This window comes from Athene cunicularia (assembly GCF_003259725.1).
Source record: "Athene cunicularia isolate RWA chromosome 4 unlocalized genomic scaffold, athCun1 chr4_part2, whole genome shotgun sequence".
NCBI lineage: Eukaryota > Metazoa > Chordata > Aves > Strigiformes > Strigidae > Athene > Athene cunicularia.
The window spans coordinates 12,974,539-12,980,953 of record NW_020799099.1 but is presented as its reverse complement, the minus strand read 5'-3'; the positions used below and the strand labels follow the sequence as shown (position 1 = coordinate 12,980,953).

The following is a 6,415-nucleotide window of genomic DNA, read 5'->3' as shown; positions in this document are numbered from 1 at the left end:
GGCAGCGTTATCAGCTTTGGCCTCCACAGCATGCACCCTGTAACTCATAGTTTTGTCTTGTGAGTGTTTGAGGCAAATCTTCAATCAGCCTCAACTTTTGCTTTCCCAGGCTGTTCGTCTTAGTTTCTCACAGGCCTGGTTTCTCGGCTCTCACACCACCACAGTGTAGCACAGAGCTTTAATACATACAACTACCACAAATAACGTGAAACCTGTTTATATTTTACAGCTTTATATTAAACCAGTAAGGCCCTGTAAACCACCACCTGCCCTAACCTAAAGACAGTTTTGTTTCAGAGCTTTCAGCTCACCCTAGATGGAAGATCTTTAAGGATCTTCTCACTCCTGTGCCATGTCTCCACAGTACTCCCACAGGAGAGAAACCAACTAAGTGGCTGCTACTCAGTGGCATCTGCCTCTATCATAAAGCAAACAATAATCCTTCCACTTCCAGCAGGAACTGCTGCAAGGTACAGCTATCCTTGTGGCTAGTTGTCCCTAATTGTCCCCAGAGGATGCACTCTCTAACTCTTTGGCATCAGTCAGCAATTCAAATTCAGAGTCCTTATTTCATCAAAACTTGATTTGTCCTGCGATCTGTAGCTTCTTTCGAAAGAAACATTCAGGAAACATCTCTCTCTATAAATCCAGTCTGAAAGGTCCCTGGGAGGTAATACAAATGCAGACTGTAGCAAATAATTTCTAACAATTTATGTCTAGTATGACATACAGTTATAACAGCCAAGGAGTTATCCTGAAAACTATCTGAAATGTGAGCTCAGTATGCCTTTCACTTCTTGAAATTTTTATATGCTGTATTACTGTGAGGTTGGACTCAACAGGCTAAATAAAGCTTCCTCTTGCTCTTCCAAACTGAAATGTAAAATAACACAGGGGAAATAAGCATTTCTCTTCTGCACAGCAGCACATACAAAATCCTTTCACTGGATAAAGAACTACAACAGAAAAACCTCTGGGTCATTCTTCTTTCCGTGAAAAGACTGGTTAAAAGTATATGTTAATGTTCCCTGCCAATTTTTCTTCTCTTAGCCTCTTCCTTCCAGGGCTCTCATTACATTCCCTCTCTATGTAGTTTTAAAAGGTTTCCTTGTTTGACAATTTTGCTGAAGGCAATGATGTTACTTGCCTTCTCCTGAGCTCGATATACAACAGCCGAAGTGGCACACTGTACATATGGTTAAGATCTGTTTTAAAAACACTTGGAGATCACTATCAAATCTTGCTGTGTGGCTTGTCATTTGCATCTAGCAGAGTCTGTGAAGCTCCAAAACACCACTGTGGGATAGGATAGTCCCTTATTTGAAACTCAAGAGACAAAGTTTTCATTGTTCAATAGAAGAGATTTTTCCGTATTAAACTGAAACAAGAAACCCATATTTAGAAACTTGCCAGGAAGATAAGCACCTTGGGATGACAGCACAGCTCCACGTGCTAAGTGCTCAGGAGTCAAGCCCATTCACCCTTCTGATGAGAAAACGGTTCTTATTTTCAGTTTGTAATGACAGAAATGGCACATTACTGGTCATAACAGACTTCACCTCCAGGGTGTTCCCTCTGCGCATAACAGAGCTTGACTTTCACCTGCCATTACCAGGCAGACTACAGTACAAGTCCTGCTGCAGAACTTAACTTCTTTGGCTAAACACAAATCTCTTTACCTGCTTTAGAGTTATCAAAGCCAACGAACAAGTAATTGCACAAGCAGAAGAATTTTTGAAGTTTGGTTTCTGAGTACTTTCATTCAGTACATCTCTCTTGCACATGGATTCTCTAGTGTACAATTATACAGTTGAGCTCAAATTTCAGTCTTTCCCTTTAGTGGGGCACTGGTACGGGTTTGAGTCCATTACTTGCCTGCGTATTTTCAGAAAGTTCACAAAAACTCAGCACTCTCAAGACTCCTCTTTGCTAAAATTAGGTTGAAATCAGCTAATGAGTTAAAATATTACCAAGGTACAAAACTGAAAGTCAAAAAAAACAAAAAGAACACCATACAATGAGTGGGAAATCTGAGAAGCTGATTAATATGAGAAAGTAAATAAAATGTACAAACACTTACACTGATCATGGGAAGGGCCTCAGTCCCCACAGACAGCCAGTGTGCTTTCCCTGACCAAGCCCTGATACTGCCTAACTGCCTAAGCAATGCCTATGTTTGTTCAAGTCTGCATGCTCCTACTACATGTCCCACAGGTGCTGCTCATGGTACTCCAGGTAAGATGAGAGTTATCACATGGGATGCATTAACAAAGCAATGTTGTGGCTTCAAAACAAGTCACTCTCTCCCTTTGCTGATGTAAGTCCTGTTACTGTTCCAAAATAACATTTCAAGGAGGAATCTGCTTTCTCAGACACCATCTCAAAATACTAATTTTACTGGGGAAAAACCACTGTGCCTACAATACAAGCACACCTTATCTGCACCCTTTGGGGAAAACATGATGCAGCCCGGCCCTTGGCATCAGCCTGGTCCATAACAACCCCACAGGTGGGAGTGTGACACAGGCATCCTGATCTCACTGGAGCCCAACAAAGAACCTGGGTGAATCAAAGGAAATTTAAGATGCTTTGGATTCCCTAAATTCTGGGAGTTTGAAATGGTAACTTTAAGGTCACATTAGCTTAGATTTTGTATTAATTTCTGGTTCTTTTAAGTACTTATTTTCTCTGCCAAGCAGACTTTTCCTGTCAAGGGAATTTAAATGATATGCAAGCCATTTAGGTACACAATATATATTGCCACAGCACAAAGGACATTTAGAAAGCTGAAACTGGATGAACTTTGCAAGAAAAAGCCAGCTTGGGGAAAGTTATTTCTAAGTATCACTGCCAAGTTTAAGTAATATAATAATGATATGGGGCTGGACACATAAAACTCCATCTGGATAATTAAAATATACACAGAGGTGATATGCAGACAAGTATCATCTGAATGTTAGCAAAGTAAAAATCCTAAAAGAAATTAACCCTTTATGGACACATTCATGTCAGAGACAGGTGTTACACAGCAGTAGGGAAGTCTGCTTCTCTAAGACTCAAAGCACATCTACCTGTCCTCTGGCAAAGCTCATCCTGCAGGTCATACCAACATTTTAGCTGCAATTCTGTATGTAACTTAAAACATAGGCTCTGTGCTTATAAATTCTTAAACACACATATAATGTACCCAAGTGCTTTTCCTTACTTCAAAGTGTGCTACTGCCTCTCCCATCACTTGTAAGAAATCATACTTCATTTTCTTCGTCTCTTTATGCTATTGTATACATAATCTCACATATGGTGCAACATGTCTCTAACATTATAAAATCAGGAACTGAATTATTACTGTTGATAAAAACGTTGACAAATTCCTTATGACTCAGTTCTCCATCCCAAATTTATCAGAAGGTGGCAGTATTTCAAAACATTACTTATGGATTTACCAGAGGGGCATTTATTCATTAATTGACTACTTGTTAATAATGTATTTTATTATTCCTAACATTTAAAGGTCAAGAGCTGTAACTCCTAGCGGCTAAGGTGTAGTGGAAGCAGTAACCTGCATTACACTGCACTTTAGAAGAGAGTCTGGTGAATGCATTAGTATGGGGAGATATGGAGGGCTGACTGCATTTGCTTTGTTACTGCTTTTATTTACTGTAAAATATTTCTCAGGTTCTTTTACAGAAGAAACCACTTCTATAAAATATAAGAATTTTCAAGGTGGCCAAAGCTTGCTCATGTCCCAAAGCAATCCCTAGATTCAACGTTACCAGGATATATTTTGTCTGATTTGTATCCTATGCCTTCTCCAGATTTATATAAATTATCCCCTTACACATTTCAAACTGCAGTCCTTTTTTTTTAACAAGTTACACACACTGTACACTGCTTTTCCTGAAACTAAAAATATCCTACTCTTGTGTTTGAGCTGCCACTGCTTTGACTTCTACCCATATACAACAGAAAGCATATTTTAACAGCCACAACCCTTTAGCACATACCGCTTTACATATACGAGAACATTCACACTCTGTGAAAAGACATTCACTGAACAGCTTCATAGCAAATGTACCTGTGGCTTGAAGATCCATATAATAGCTCTGGATCAGCTAGGAGTTAGCGTATTCAGGAAAACCACTGCAAACAAGTTGTGATTCTACAGTGTAGCATTCCCATGTGCGTGACCTCACAGTGAACGTGTCTGACTGAATTAAAAAGAAGGTGAGAGAACAGAAAGCCTGCCTTCATCTGGCAAGTAAATCAGCAAAGGTTCCTATAAAAATAGGAAGAATGACAGAAGAATCTTTTCCTCTGAGATTATTCTTGTATACTTCTGTTCACTTTTAATGTCATTTCCTCCAATAACTCTAGAAATACTGCTCCAGAGTACAAAAGAGATAGGGTAGAAGTTACAGCCTAAAATACAGTTGCTCAGACTGACACACCTTCTTCCCTTCATTTCTTTCTGCAGGGCTACAGGAATTCTACAGAAAAGAGGAATGTTTTGTGGGTGATTTGTTGAGACCACTCACTGTGTCAAATCACCTGTGCCAACATATTTAAGGAAATTATTAAATAACATAAAAATCAATCATGAGACCAAAACCCGGTGAAAAGATCTAAGCAAATGAGATATTTAGCAGGCTGAAATAAGCACTAGGAATACTGCAGTACTCCTAAATCAGCCTTAGATTGCTGTAGGCTTGGACTAACATATTTATGGAGAAGTTTATTTAGATTTACAAAAACTGTTTAAAATCATGGAGTATGCTCCTGTAAGTGTCTCTGGCATCATTCCAGAAAACACGGCAAGAAGTATACACATGGAAAAGAACCTATATGCACTTGTCAGGGAAGAAGTGGGATTGGGTATTCAACTTCTGCTGCTTTCCTGCAGAAAAGGGCGTCGAGGTGGCAAGCCTACCTTTACAAAACAAATCGCTTTGGAGCCATGCAGTGTAACCTACAAAAAGCCTGAATTTCACCAGCCCACTGCACTGATTCTCTGTTTTCCTTACCGTTCCCCATTTTTCAGTTCCCTTAACAGGGCAAGAAACTCTACAATAAATCTTGTTTCTCAGTCCGAGTTTTTTATCACCTAATGGGAAAAGAAAGCAAATTTCTAAGTATTACCAAGGCAATATATTCACTGACTGCAGGATAACTTCAATTTTAAAGGTGAATAAACTAACCCACAAAGCAAGCTTGTAGCACAGACATGAAATTGGCAAAATGTAATGTCAGGGAAGTTTGATTAAATCCTCCAGATTTATGTTCATAAAACCAAAAGGCTTTCTTGTATTCAAGGGATAACCTGCTTGGGCATTCAGTTTCCCAGAAACCATTTTTAGATCTTGGAGCACCAAGATGAGAACAGTATCCCTATGGTAAGTGGTAGATACTGTAAATTTGCGTTTTAGATCACTGAACAGCAATGTCCGAGGTGAGGATTCATCCCGAGAGGTGCAGTTAAGCAGAATGTAGCCAAAACTAGCTTCATTGAAGGGCGTGCTCAGCCACCTCCTCATTAGGACTCCTGCTCCCTCCTGTATGCTGGACTAAAGGTAACAGATAAAAGGGAATGAAGACTATAGAAATAAATTCAACTAGCAGGCTCTTTTCTGCCATGGTCTGGGTTTAGGATAAGCATGTATTACACAGTGACAACATTCTACACGCATGTACATTTGCAGCATCACCAACCTGTGACACTTCTGCGCAGGGAATTGCAGCACTCTGGCAGGTGGCAAGCAGAGAGGAAGGAACGGCTTGGAATACTTTAATTCAGTTAATTCGACACATTTAACCCCCCTGATATTTTAAATCCTGGAAGGTTTTATGATATTTTACAATGCAGTCCAGTTCATCATTAACTTCTGCCCTGTTGCTGAAATGTCTTCAGATGGCAAAACACCATTTTGTTCCACAGTCAGAAGAAAAAAATCCAGTGTATCCAGGTAAGCAGTGGGTGGAATTGCTATGAATATGGATTCTCAGCTTCCCTTTAATAACTCTAATAAAACTGACTATCCAATGTTCTGTGCTTACCTGGGAAAATTATTTCAGGTACTGGATGCTGAATATAGGTTAAATTCTACTCACATTAAATCAGTGCAAAACAGAGACATTTAGAGGATCTACTCAATGTCTACAGCAAGGCAACTAAGAGGGGTTTCATCCAGCTTTGATAAGGGAAAATTAGGCAGGGAGGCATGGAGTTAAAGCACTGAATGATTTACGACCCTGAATACCAAGAGCAGAAATTTCTGTTTCTTTTTCTTCAGAGCAATTAAGACTGCCAGCTGCCTGGGAAAAAAGAAAAAGAAAAAGAAAAAGAAAAAGAAAAAGAAAAAGAAAAAGAAAAAGAAAAAGAAAAAGAAAAAGAAAAAGAAAAAGAAAAAGAAAAAGAAAA

At 39.3% G+C, this 6,415-nt stretch overlaps 1 long non-coding RNA gene across 1 annotated transcript in view; it reads right to left on the bottom strand.

Annotated features, from left to right (window-relative positions):
- Positions 1 to 5,506: 5,506 nt before the first annotated feature.
- The window catches only part of LOC113479802, a 10,803-nt gene continuing 9,894 nt past the window's right edge, over positions 5,507 to 6,415 (bottom strand). Inside the window, exon 3 of the long non-coding RNA XR_003398341.1 lies at positions 5,507 to 5,561. This is a non-coding gene — a long non-coding RNA (uncharacterized LOC113479802). The remainder of the gene's footprint in view (positions 5,562 to 6,415) is intronic.